This window comes from Coloeus monedula (genome assembly GCF_965178545.1).
Source record: "Coloeus monedula genome assembly, chromosome: 4".
NCBI lineage: Eukaryota > Metazoa > Chordata > Aves > Passeriformes > Corvidae > Coloeus > Coloeus monedula.
Window position 1 is genome coordinate 44,857,564 of NC_138784.1, and position 14,798 is coordinate 44,872,361.

The 14,798-nt window shown below is 34.8% G+C and overlaps 1 protein-coding gene across 3 annotated transcripts in view; it reads right to left on the reverse strand.

Moving 5' to 3' along the window:
- The window catches only part of SLC16A7 (solute carrier family 16 member 7), an 86,286-nt gene that overhangs the window by 22,320 nt on the left and 49,168 nt on the right, over positions 1-14,798 (reverse strand). The gene's annotated exons all lie outside the window — the stretch shown is intronic.

A 14,798-nucleotide genomic window follows, 5' to 3' on the forward strand; every position in this document is an offset into this window, starting at 1 on the left:
TGCAGAAAAACCTTTCAGTATTTTTAAAGCTTTTCTTGTATTTGGTTTCCTGTTACCTTCAATATCACTGAGTAGAGAGTGAAGCCCATGCATACATATTTTCAAAAACTAGTCTTTCAACTTAGAAAAGGGTAAGAAACAAGAAAGAAGAAAGGAGAGAACAAGCTAATGATGAGATAGAACAAAAGCACCTATAAGAGAGTTGTAAAAAGAGACACTCTAACACCAAGTACATATTATTCCAACAATGGCCTGCATGCCTCTGTAAAGGGGATAGCTGGAAATAGCATCAGTGCATGATATGTGCATTGCAAATAATCTTCTCAGAAAAATGTTAATTTCTCCACAGAAAACCAAAGCAACCAGCTTGTAACTTGAGCATGTAATGTATCAACAAGAACATTAGAAAACTGGCAAGTGGCAAGTAATGAGGTACTGGGAAAAATTAATGAAAGTTTTCTGCAGAAGAAAAGACAATGAATTTTAAAGCTTAGTATTTGACAGCAATTAAGTCCTCAGGATGTCATAGGCTTGCATGATTCTAAATTTAAAATAGCTTTTCTGACTCAAAAAATGTGTGGGCACTTCACTTAAATAACATTACTGTTAAATGCACAATGAACCTGTGCCATTAAAAGCTACTTCTCCTTCAAATGAAAAACCAAACAAGGACTTATTCACTATTCCCTCCCAGAAATACAGAAAAGATAATAATACTAATATATAAATATTAGTAAATGTAATTATCTACAGCAGTATACACTATAGAAGGTAATAATAAATTAAATTTCCATTTCTTTCAGGGATTCATTAGGAATGTCATGAGGCATAACTCTAAGGTATTTAATGAGTCATAACTCAAATGTTCTCATGAAAATGTGTAGTCGGGTTTTTTTAGAGATATCACCTTTGGAGTGTTATCATTCTTTCTCTATGGATGGCTGATATGAAAGCCTAAGTTCAATTCTGTGTTTGAGCATATGAACAGAAAGCATCCCATTTCTGAGTATTTAAAAAAAACCCTACTAGGTCTACTTTCAGGGAACAAAGGGAAATTAGCACTAATCAGAAATTAGAGGTTTACTTATAGCTAACCAGTATTTCTATCTAATAGTTTTTCTGTCTCAAAAATAATCTTATTAAAGAACTGCTATGGTCAGACATGGAGAATACATGCTCACACAAAGACACTCATAAAACCAAAAATACCCAATGATTTCCCTCATCTGATTGATGGACTCAATGATAAAAATGGGTTGTTTTTTTCCAGGGATAATAGAAGGCACTTAGCCCATATATAAGTATTTTTCACCTGAAACCTTCTGAACTCATTCTTTCACTTTAAAAGAATTTGGAAATTTCTCATTGAAGACTTAGTATTCAGTACTTTGTGCCTTTCCAAAGCAGGTTACAATTCTTAGCTATCAAACTTGTCTTTACAGCTTGCTAACTGTGAACCAGATTGCCAAACAAGTTCTGTATATTCTGCTGTTACAAAGGCGGGGTGATTTTCTGAAGATTATGAAACTGAAAAAAAAGGCAGAGGTTACACTCTACCACTGTAACAATTATAAATATAGCAACTTGAAAATAAGAGATATGTAATTAATGTAAGAGACAACTGTTGGGAATCAGTTGTCTGAATCAAAGAATCAAAACAAAAAAAAAGACAGAATAACCAAACTGAAGAGTTCATGCAAATATTTATTTTAATTCCTCATAGACACTTTTCGTAAACCATGTTATTGCATAGTTACAAAGGGTTTAATTTTCTTCTTACTTCCGTCCTCTTTGAGGAATGACTGTCTTCTAAAACTCCGTGTATGCACATGTGAACACAATATTTGTAAATGTTCATTAATTACCACTTCCTATTTAGTATTCCCTATTACCAGTCATTATTTTTATACCCCTACTTAAAAATCCCTGGCTACTTTTCCTGGAAGCAGAACAATTAACTTTGTCAATTCTGCCTAGCAGAATTTTAGAGAGCAAAAAGTCGTAACAAATACAATAGCCCAGGCTATTGAATAGTTCTTTGGAATATAGGGTATATTGTCTCCAACTCAAATCAGTACATTTTTCAGATAATGCATTCATTATCTGAACTGAAAAGTTCAGCCAACTTCAGTTAAGATTAATATTGTCATTTGGATTTCTCTGTCTTCTACAAGTTGCCCATCATAATAAAGTTCATACAATATCTCATTTTCATCCTGCACCTCATCCTACAGTTTATTTGTTTTCTTCTAGAATAATATTATAACTAACTCAACTTGGAAATGATTCCTTATATACTGTTACAGACAATAATATGTAATTTCAGAGAAAGCACAAAACACTTGGGTTTTTTTCAGTTGTTCTTCTATCATATTCCTTTCTGGTCCCGATTTTGCCCTGTATAATTAAACTTCAAATTGAAAATACTGAATCTACTACCTGTGATGTTTCTGTGGACCACTTACTGTGACTTATGGATCATGAGTGGATCATTAAATCTCATCTACATACTTAGAATAAATGTGATGAGAAGTATAAATCTGGATGTATTCATAACTTGGAAGTGTCCAGAGAAGTCATCAAATTTAGGCCATTGTCAATAACATTGTAAGATTATTTCCAAATGCATTTAACACATTAGTATCATCAGGCTTAAACACTATTTTTTAGAAAAAAAAGGTAAATCATTATTTAATCTTTTAAACTACATTCTTTTAATAATATCCAATGAAATTTGGTAGCTTTCAGTGCTAACATTTAGAAGCCTAAGTGAGACAATTTCCCAAATTCCTTTACAAACCATAAACTAGAACATTTCTAAATATTTTGATAATATAAAATTATATTTAGTAATATAATAAATATTTAATAATATGTATTTCCCTATGTGCTGAGGGAATGGGAACAGGGAGGGAAAGGGGAAAAGGCAAGAGTGAGGGGAAGAGAAATGACAAAAAAAAACCAGAAGGGGGAAGGGAATTTATTTGCGGTTTTGGCACCTATTTAGAGTGTAAGTGCAGACAGTAGTAGTGCATTAATGGGATCATAATAGACACAGAAATTACATTTTTCCCACTATTTTTCAAAATACATTCAGTTGCCAATTAAAACTGAGAATCTTTGTGAAGCTTCATTTGCTTTGTTTTTTCCCCTGTTTTCAAACAAGTGAAAAAATAACATGTTTATATTGAGAAAAATCTGTTAAACTATAGAATAATACGTAAACTAACGCTGAATAATTGTCTTCCTGGTCAAAAAGACTAAAAGCAATATAAACTTTTAAATGCCTAGAAACATGATAAAAAAAAAAATCAAAATTAGAATAATGAACAGCCAAAAGTTATCAAAATAACTCTTGATCCAAAACAGTAACAAGATTTATGTGATGTTTTTCATTTTTCAATGCATTTTCATTGCAAATGTGCTCAAATTAGTAGCCTTTATTACATGCTAAAAGAAGTGGAAACTTTGAGGACAACTCAGTCAACACATACAAAATTCTCAAAGACTTCCAACCCAACCATTTTATGAGCCTGCTATTTCCAATTTGCTTAAATTTAAGACAACCCAAATTTAACTGCTTTCTAAAAATAATATTCAGGAAAATATTTACTGATTAATCAATAATTTAAGAGTGGCTTCTAATTTCTTCTCTCCTCATTCTATTTTCCTTGCATCTCTCTAGCCTTCTACAGCCAAATACATGACTCAGAATAACTCTATCCAGTAAAACTGAAGGAGAAATCAGATACATTTTTTAAATCTTTACATCTGAGTAGTTCAGTTTATCTCTGCGTATTCCCATATCCACCCCATATATTTTTTTCTCATCAGAGTTGAATTTGCCATTGAGCTGTCACTTCTAGATTTTCTACATTAGAATCTACATTAGAAAGAGCTTTACTTGATGATCTTTCAAATTTTTAGCGTTCTCCGTGTATTGTCACTTGTCATTTACTTTGTAGACTCAACCAAAATTATCATAAATTATGACCAAGTTAGGAGTCAAAGAGTCATGAAAAACTAGTAGAAGAAGCCTGGGGCTTGGACAATGGAAAAGAAATATATTATGAGGGACTTGAACAAAGGCCTTTATGGCATTTGCATTTTGGCTGGACTAGAGAGGAAACAATGTTTATAACATTCTCTACATGGTCCTTTCTCTTGTAGCAGCAGAGGATACACCTCCATAGACAAGGTTTTCTGAAAATGTGTGGGTGGGGAAGTCTAGGTTGGGTCTGCTTACATGAACAAGGAGTATTTTAGCTCTGCTTCAAAAAGCAATATGAAGTGGCTTGGTGACCTAGTCCCACCCTGTTGCACTTGAAGATAGTATTTGCATGGCTTTCAAACAAGGGAGGGGTGTTTTACCTGCTGTGAAGAAATAAAACAACCTGCCACTGGCAGAAACCTCACTCTCCACCTAGTAATGTGAAGCATCTTCCTTCTAATGATTGTGATACATCATAAATTCAGAATAAATTAGTGCCCATTAAAATACAGGCTTCTCATGATTTGTATTACAGATACTGCCTAAGCATTGTGCATTTCTGGAGCCAACTTTCAACTAAAGAATTATCTTGACATTCTTCAGCAAGAACACATTAAAATAATCCAGTGAAATATACCTACTTCTGCAAAGATTTACCTTGTGTGCCTGTGAGGAGAATATTACTTAGGTTTACTGAGGAAAGTAATACTTTCTTCCTACAGGAGGAACTATGTTTCTTTAGTAATTTTTAATACATCTTACTGGAAAGCAATTAGCCAGAACTTTGATCTAGGCAATGTGTACATGTGAACACCTTGTCAGGTAATTTTTTTATGACATCAGGTGAAATAATCTGGCAGAAATTCCATGATACAAATTTGTTCTTGTCTTAATCCCATTTGCCACTTCAGCTCTGTTTCTCTGAGCGCAGGGTCAAGTGCTTTGCACTCAAGTTACTGTTTACATTTGAGTAAGTAAATATGAAGAGCTTCTAAATCAGAATGGCAAATGTAGCCTTGCACACTCTTTGCACAGGTATAAACTATGATGCTGTGTGAAAGACAAGAGAAGCACTCCCACATATAGTATGTGGCATGTTAGCTGATTTTTAAGGAATAATACAGAAAATTAAAACAATCATTGCATGAACCAACTTTATGCTTTAACATCCATTTTATTCCCAAGCTGAAATAAAAATTTCAAGCCTCAAAATTTCCAGCTAAATTAAAACTCTTCAAAAAAGTCACTCTGAAATATCTCAAATGTCTTCTGCCATATAAATAAACAAATTAAAAATATAACCGTGGGGCATTACCATGAACTAATTCTCCCTCTTAGCTCTTAATAATTACAAACATTTTGTTCAAGGTTATTAGGTATCATATTGCATTTCATTACCAAACAGTCTTAGAAAACTTGCAACTCTACACTTTCTTATTTTAGTATAAAACCAATTTCTGGACTGTGCTTCTCATTACTGTATGTGCAGTCACCTAATACACACTGAACCTTTCTCTGAGATGAACTGCAACATCTCATTCTGTGAGGTGTAGTCCTCCAAGTCTAGCCCATAGGACACAGTGGCTTGTGGGCATTTTTTGTTGAGGTTTTGTTTGTCTAGTTGTTTTGTCAAACAATTTTTTTTTTTTTTTGCTTTTCTGTACCTTTCTATTCCAACAGAAACATGTTAAGCCAAAGTGATTGCTCATGCAAGGGGACATGAACTCCTTAGAATCATCTCCCATGTTAGAGTCATACAATTTAAGATCACTATCTGGAAGTGTTTTGTTACAGAATCTGTTGCTTCAATGAATAATCAGAATAATCCTCATAGTCAGAAGTGTCTGATTCTTGACTCCACAGTGCACTTTGCAGCACCAGAACTCTACAGAATCCAATAAAATAAAACTGAATTTAGGAGACTCATACTTAAGGTCAAATTGTACTGTGTCCTTAGATTTTTGTTTTCCATTTACAAAGCAGAGATAAGCTTACTAACAAATAAGTCAAAAGTTTTATCAAGCAATTACTTCAATAAAGCGAATACCACCAGCTTTGCTTAAATGCTGTAAATTTTCAAAGCTAGTATTCTATATTTTATTTATATTTTATTTGGGGAAAAAGATATGAATCATTTATGGATCATGTCTTTTTAAGGTGAATATAAAGAAAAATGACATTTTAATGAATGCTTCTGCGATCACTTAAGTAATTGAAGGTACACTGTCAAGAAATCTTGATGGTGCAAACACCTAAGGCTGAACATATTTGCATAAATATATTAACATATGTTGACTTTAGGTAGGTAAAAAAAAAATTGAATTTTATGAAATAGCTAAGGTATTTAAAATGAAGTATTTCTTGCAGGATAAGCACCAATGCCCATACTTGGAATGGAGTTCCAGTCAGTTGTTTTAGATGTCCCTGATAAGAGTGTAACATCATCAGTGAAAATGTTCCTTCTCTCCATCTTTAAACCTTTATGTTCCTTAATTAAATGTTTCATGGTAACAGTTATGGATTCTTGGCTTCTTATGGATTTTATAATTCCTCTAAAGACAGTCTTTAAGTTAAATATCCAGAAGGAAAACCTCCTGCACTTTGTTCATTTACTTGCTGCTCTGAAAATTACAACTATTCTGATGAGGCAAGTAATAGCAGATTCATACACTCTTATTACAGACAGTTAGCAATGCCACAATATGGAGAGATTAATTCTGCCAGTTGGTTATATGCCAATAATTCAAACAATTTAGACCAGAACTGCTCTAGAAGCTTTTCTGAGTGAAATTTTACTTCCAAGAACATAAGATAACTCCACCTTCTAGGGAAGGTCAAATAGGACATCTGCTGCCTTCTCATGTGCCAGTCCTATCTTGAAAGCTGGTGCAGAGTTCTTAGGAAATCCTGCAAATCTGGAAGAAATATGTGTGGGACAGAGAACCTTATCCTTGTAAAAGAACTAAAAATTTCAGTCAAGTCAGTTCTGTTCCAGGAAGAGCAAACGATTCCTCCATAGGAGAGCAGTATAAGCAAGGTTTGTATAATGACAAAACTGGTGCTGCCAGCTGATACTGGTAAGTGTTTGGGGATCTTGTTACAAAGAGATTGAACTGTATTTAACTTTTAAATCATTCACAGAACATAAGAAAATATAACAGATCCATAGATTTCTATCAGCTTATAATCAGCTACAGAAGAATGCAAACCTGGCCAATTATTAGACAAGCCAGTTATTCTCCTAGTAGTGTTTTTTCTTAGCTGGTTATGGAAGAAAGTGAATTACAGGTATGAGGAAAGTCATTGCAAGATAAGAGAAGATTTACAAGCTAAAAAGGTGGTCTTAAAATTACCAGGTATTTTTAAGCGCATCAAAACTAATGCAACTGAGTCGGTGTCACTGGAACTTGGGAGAATTGCAACAACCTAAGCAACATACAAGAAGAAGATAAAAGAAGAAAATCAAACCTTAAACACAACAAGCTCAAAATCACTAACCATGGGTGTTTATCTCTAGTAAGAATGTTCTTAGATTTCAAGGTCTTGAGGTAGCAAAATATAATGTATTAGTATAGGGCAACCACCATGTAGGATGGCATCAGCTCAGATTTGTGCAAAATGGACATCTGAACTTGACCTCTAGATTCTTTTAGCTCTCAAATACAAAAACATCTTTAAAATACAGTTTATTTGATGTGTTTTGGACATTTAACTTAGGAAGGAATGAATTAGAAATTCCCATCTTTATTGACTGACAACAGAAATTGTCTAGACAACTGGATCAGATGTAAGTGCCTATGCTGAGGAAGACTAAACACACGAATCCTGTTCATCTTATCTGCAGCTACTATTGAGGCTACCACTGCTTCTTCAAAGTTTTCTAAAAGCTAAAACTCTTAATGGTATTTCAAAGCATTACACATAGAAAACCAAACAGGGCACACGTTCCCATCATCAGTGAGAATGTTGCAGGAAGTGTTTGAAAGATATGAGGAAATCAACATCTTAGTTCGTAACACAGTTCCTGTATTTAATTGTATTATTATAATACAGTTCCTGTATTTAATTGTATTATTATAATACAGTTCCTGTATTTTAATCACATTCTTTCATTTGGATGTCTAGTCATAGTAGATATTTCCCCAAATATAATCAGGCAGAACTGCAATGCAAATACTTAACTGTTTCTTGACAATGAAAAAACACCTGCCAAAATCTGTGGAAAAGAAAGCTAGGCTTTTCTTTGGCTTGTATACACCAATAAAACATGTATAACCTACTAAAGCTGCATTTGTTTGTATTCTTTGACATACAGAATCTTAATAGAATATCACTATTAGATGAAAAGCTTCTGACTCCTCAAAAACTCTTCATATTGTTTATACATTTAAATACATGGTCTTTGCAAAAATCCTCAGAACCAGTAAATCAATTAAAAGATTGCTTAATACAATCATAGAATACATTCTAAACCACCTAATTTTTTGATTTCTGTCGTTCCTCTGGCATCACCATAAACCTGTCACTAAGTCCCTGGCCCACTTACCTCTTTTAATGACTACAGAACTACATATCTTTATGAATCATGGTACGTCTCAGCTGTTGTCATTTGATACTGGCTTAGAATATCTTCTAAACATATCAGTACAACTCTGTTTTCCTTGAGTATACTCTCCAAAATAAACAAGGGAATAGTTCTTAGACATTCCAAAACAATGGACCAGCAAAATTCTATAATAAGTTCTTTGTAAAATGTTGGGTTTATTATTTCATTTGAAGTGCTGAGTGACTACAATGGTATACACAGACTTTTCCTTCCCCACAGTTCTCTGGTATCTGCTTAAATATCTCATGATTCCCAGTTGCGCTAGACCATTGTTTCATTACCTTTGAATTACCCAACACACATCAGGAACACAACCATTGTATGACCCAGTGAAAAACTACATGGGAACTAATCCAACATTTGCAGCACACACAAAATAAGCATTCTTTCGTCAAAGTTTTACAAGCTCAATGAACATATCAAAGGCCTTAGTTTGTCCCTTGATACCTTTTTTAAACAAACCCGAAGTTTTAGCCCCTTAGAAAGTGATGTATGTTATTTATTATTGTTAGACTTCGACCTATTACTTGAAACTAAGTGGGAATCAAAAAAAGAATCATCTTTGCAGATAAAAAAATCTGTCAATATTGATTTAGTTATAGAAATCCCTGTCTATAAAACCAAATTAAGATCAAGACAAATATAAAGTCTTACAAAGGGAAGGAGGGATTAATAAATGTTCATCATATAATCCACATTTCCTACTTGTATGTAAATGAGACCTGTTTCAGAAAAAGGCTCAAGTTAATTAAACTTAAGTTACCACAAATATTTCTACAGAATCATGGAATTTTTAAGTTTGGAAAAGACCTTTAATATCATCAAGTACAACCATTAACCCAGCACTGCCATGTTCACCACTAAACCATGTCCCCAGGGGATCATATGTATCAAACCATTACTAAAACCTTATGGCTGGAACACTAAAAGAGGTTCGTAGAAGCACAGTGGGAACTCTGTATCATGTAATGTCTTTCTGACAACTCCTCAAAATTAACACAAGCATACAATAAAAGACAAAAAACTCCTTATTTCTCTCCGTGGAAGCATGTCCTTAATTTTGAGACTGGCTTCCTGAGTATATCTCAGCAGATCCCAGCGAAACTTTTGTTTCATAAAAACTTGACAAAATCAGATCCCCAAAAGGCACTGAATATTTAGCAATTAGATCTTTTCTGTTCAGCCAAATGCAACAAATTGCAGAGTGAAAAACCAGCTTGTTCCTGTACTAGGATGACAAACCTGTTTGAAAAGAAAATGTATAATACCATCTACAACAGATATGCTTTTTTTTTCCACCTTTCTTCCCATGACCATTTTAAAGAGTGTTTTCTAAATATCTAGGATGGTCTCTGTTTAAAACATTCATTGCTACTGCAGAAGACTACTCTACAAAGTCCAGTTTTACTGAAACTCAAAGCCTTCCAAGAAATGTAAGACCTGGCTCTATTACCCTTCACAGGCTTTAGCATTCCGGTCTTGTTTTTTAAGAACTGAACTAGTTTACTAGTTACTCTTACCTCCATTTGCTAGTAAGATTCAAAATGCTCTGCTCTTGTGAAACCTCATTATGAATCCTTTTTCTTTGTCTATGAGTCTCAAATTAACTTGACATAGATGTTTTACATGTATCTTAGGCTAAAAGTGAAGTATTCCCTTATGCCCATGAGGTACTCAGAAAGTTGGTAAGTTCTGCTTTCAAGGACACTCTAAATGAGGTTATTAAAATTCAACACTTTGCATATTTTGATGGGGAAAAACACTTGCCCCTGACAACAAAGGAGATAGGTCAATTCAAGAAAGCTTCTCAATCTCCATATGGATAGCCACTGAATTCCTTGTGCCAGTATGTGGAAAACCAAAATTAGAAAATGTTTTCAGGGAGGAAGAAAAGTGTAGGAAACCAGGTCCTGCCCAAAAGTAAAAATCCATAACCATCTGTTGTTTGTGTTACATGGATTTCACAACTGTCATCTCCACTGTGCACGCCATTTCATCTTCACAGCAATATCACCAAAACACCCACTGAGATAAAATCACAAATATTTTGAACATACCATATGACACATTATTTTCCAAATTAATATTAGACAAAGTCAAAATGAGGACTTGTCTATAGATTACTTTTGTGCTGTCACATGAAAAATCCTTTAAGGGTTTGCTACTGTTTGGAAATACTTAACTTCAACCTTGACTAACTTAACCAGTACAGAAGAGAAAGAAAGATATTAAATGCTGCATTTTTAAAGTATAAGCATGTTTTGAAAAATTATATTGGCCACTCCATGCATTTATATAGCATCTTTCTTCAAAAGCAGTCTAAAGATGACTTTTAAATTATTTACTTAGAAATATCAAGAATTTAAATTTATGTTTTCTGAACTCCAGACCAGCAAGACTGTCCCACATTTCAATCCTGGGTGTGGCTTGAAGGATTTATCAGCTCTCAAGGTAATCTTTATAACCCAATGTTATACCCAAAAGGTTCTTTTTGAGAAAAAACAGACAAACAAAAGAAACAAAAACCCCGAACTGAAACTGTCCTTGGAAAAATGACAGAAAATGAGTTAAGGACCAGTGAGTAAACAATCTACTTTTTCCCTGAGGAAATCTAATACTCAAGGTCAGCTCTGTCTGAAATCACCGGACCTGTCACATGGCTTTCATAGCTGCCACTATGGCTCCTATCAAACCCACACTGAAAGCAATGAAAACATTTTTACTGGAAACAGATCAAGGTCTGATAAGAAGTTCCCTAATCACCTTTGGCTGATAACGTTGCACAAAGCGAGAGGTGAAGTTTGGAAAAAGTGAAGAATGAACTAAGAGAACTTGAGGTCACATGTATTTGATCTTTTTCTTTAATTCCTTAATGTCTCTGTGTGTTGGAGCAGAAATATGACTCTGCAGGTGTATGGATACATATATAGTTTGTATACATAAGAATACATACATGCACATGCACTTTATATACATATCTGTTCGCACATGTACAGGAACACAGATTGTGCTGTCAGGACAACTCAACTAATTCCATTTTATCCCAGATTCTGTCCTCCAGTAACAAAAGTCTGGTGGTCCCAATCTCAGCCCCTTGGGTGTAGGAATCTATCACAAAACCATCACCCTTAATTTAATGCAATTGACAGTCTCTGCTCAAGAGAGGCAGAAGAATGAGTTACCATGGAGACTGAACTACTGCCCTTCTCCAGAGGATGCTTTTATCAAGCATGGCCTGAACAGTAGGGACTGTGCAATACTTATAGCCTTAATCACATCACTGGATCTTGCTTTTTGGGATGCCTTCTTAGTAAACTCTAACAAACATCAAAAGGTTGGGGGGTAGGGGAAGAAGAAAGAGAGAGCTTAACAAAACAAACAAACTAACCCCCTAAAACACAACAAAAAACAGTATGAAACTGCACGTTGTGCCAGATTGAGAGAGAAAGGAGTTTCATATTGATTTGATTTATCAGATTTGTCACCTCTGCCTGGTGCTTTCCTAACATGGTGAATGCTGTGCTTGACCTATTTGCTGGAATTAACCAGGACTGCAGGAGACCATATGGATTGCCAGATGGTCTGCTATAATTTAATGCCATTTATTCTAAGTATGAAGTAAGTGATAAATATAATTAACATTCTTTTAGCTCCTTACTGGAGCTTTTTTCTCAGGCATTGAAAGGTAAGTTAATACCTTGTTGCAGAAACACAGATGCCAGCTAATTACTGCAAGAGGCTGCAGCCTCCAAAGCAAAAAGTGTCTGGACAGATTCTAACTTATTCACTGACCCCACTGTGATGATTAATAGGTCGAATGCTAAGCTGTAATGAGGATGACAGATCTTAGATGTTTTCAGGTTACCATGATTAGTAGTATGATGAACATCATTTATTGCAGATATATGTATCACATTTCATAGTAAACAATACACCTTGTACTTGCAGCCTGAACGTGTATTTCACATGACAGTACATCAAATATGAAGGAAGAATCAAACCACCATCAGACAGTAAAAACAACGAAGCGATTTCCTTCAGAAATGTTTTTCCAGATTGCTATTTCATATTCTGCCAGTGATTGTCTCAATGGCCTATTTTTTAGGAAGTGGTCCTAGAGAAGCTTTGGCTTCAAAGAGTGTTTATATCAGGCAGGGTCGTCATTCTCAGCATTTTAAAACCACAAGTCTGTAACAAGATATCCAAACAACTTTGGCCACTGTTCCTGTGCTGATAATCTTTGTAGTAAATGAGGTAGGTGTTGGCAGAATGAATTGCAAACAATTTTGTAGCTTTTAATGTCAATATACAAGTGGACTTAGTATCTGGTAATCAGAACAGTCAAAGAAGTATTAGAGAAAGGGAAGAAATATGGAATCTTTTGTAGTTAACATGAAAAGTTGTGCATGTTGAACCTTGCAGATAAAAATGACCACAGCTAAATGTCCTGAGATTTTCATGTGTACCATTAATAAAACCTGGGGGAACTCTGACCTGATAGAAATGGCATAAATTAAATGCTGTGCAGAGAATACAACATAACAGCACCCGCACTAGAGAGCAAACCTTCTTCACATTGTTAAAGGAGCCCAGTGTCAGCAAGTCACAACATATGGAAAGCAGAAAAAATCCAGCTTTTCAGCACCTGTGTTCTTCCCATGCTCCAGATGGGTTCAACACTTGTTCAGAGACCTCCACAGTTACACAGGTACACTCCACAGTGCAGGTGCTGATGCACCCTTAAGGAAGCACTACTTTAGAGGGGACCTGAACATGATGAGACACATCCTCTTTCACTTCACTCTTGATTGCATCAAGTTATTTCTTCATCTGGTGAATTTTGGTGAATCACTTGACTACTGTCACTGGTCCTATGAAATCCTTTATACTTCTCCACTGACATATGAATAACTTATGATTTTCTATTTGTACATGGATTAAAAAAGTATCAAAATGTCTGAACAGTATGGTTCTGTTGATATTGATACCATTTGTCAAGATGTCTTCATAAGGTCTCTGTAACTCCCAGTACTGGAAAAAAAAACATTTTTCCCTCCCATCAGCTGAAAAATATTTACCTGAGGTGCTAAAGCTAATGCTATGATGGCTCCAGCTTCCTTATTATACTCAGAGGGGAAAAAGAGGTAGTTGGAGAGAGCAATCCAGGTAGCCTGATTTTCTTTGTAGGCAAGCTCCTCACTTCCCTGACTGCTAAATAAGCTATGGCCATTCATGTGTCAAAATTTACGGAGACTGAAATAAGAGATAAAAAAACTACCATGCTAAAAATGAGACTTCATGCATCCTTCAATAGATCATTTGTTGGACCTGATAACACTGTACTTTACTATTACACAGATGCCACTTCTGAAAAATTCTGGAGTGTTACTCTTCAGTGACTAAAGAGTTTCAGTATCAGTACACTATCAGCACAATGTTTTCAGTCTCTATATATATACACTCACACACATGTACATATTCATAAACACACACAGGTTTATAAATCTATGCATTTAATTGCTCCATCAGTGCAAATAGTCAGATGTTCCAGGTGGTCACCTCTTAACACTAAAATAAAGGGAAATACCAGATGTGTTGCCTGAATTAATGTAATTCACACCTCTGAACTGTCTAAGTGTTTTGCCTAAGCAGCATCTAGCGCTCACCAATAGTTAAAAAAGAAAAAAAAATCTGAAAAAAAGAAGAAACCATGCAGAATTTAACAAGTTAGTCCTTTGGGGTTGATAGACACAAAGCCTGTCAAAGCAGATTTGACACTTAGCTCTTAAACAGTTTTATACTTTAAAATCCTTTTTCATCTGTCTTGTTCTTTACTTGCTTGCTTACAAGAGAAAAGGTATCAGAGAATATATGTTCACTGTTCAGTCCCAAGAATAAGATTGTCTGCATCTTAGCTGTCATACAGATGGCATGTTTGAAACATCACTCTTGACCTAAATGGAAAATAGGAATTTAGGACAAATAAAGACAGGATATAAACCCCCCGTCTACAGAGGAATACCTGTGTCTCACTAATGAACTCTCATTGCCATAATAATTTTCTATGATTAAGCTTCATCATTGGATTTGCTGAGAGATCTCACCAAGGCAGTGGAAACTGACTAAATTTACCCCTAGACCCAGAAGAAATTATTTGGGCACTGATTTGTTGGAAAATTGTACTCTCAAAAATTGTGACTT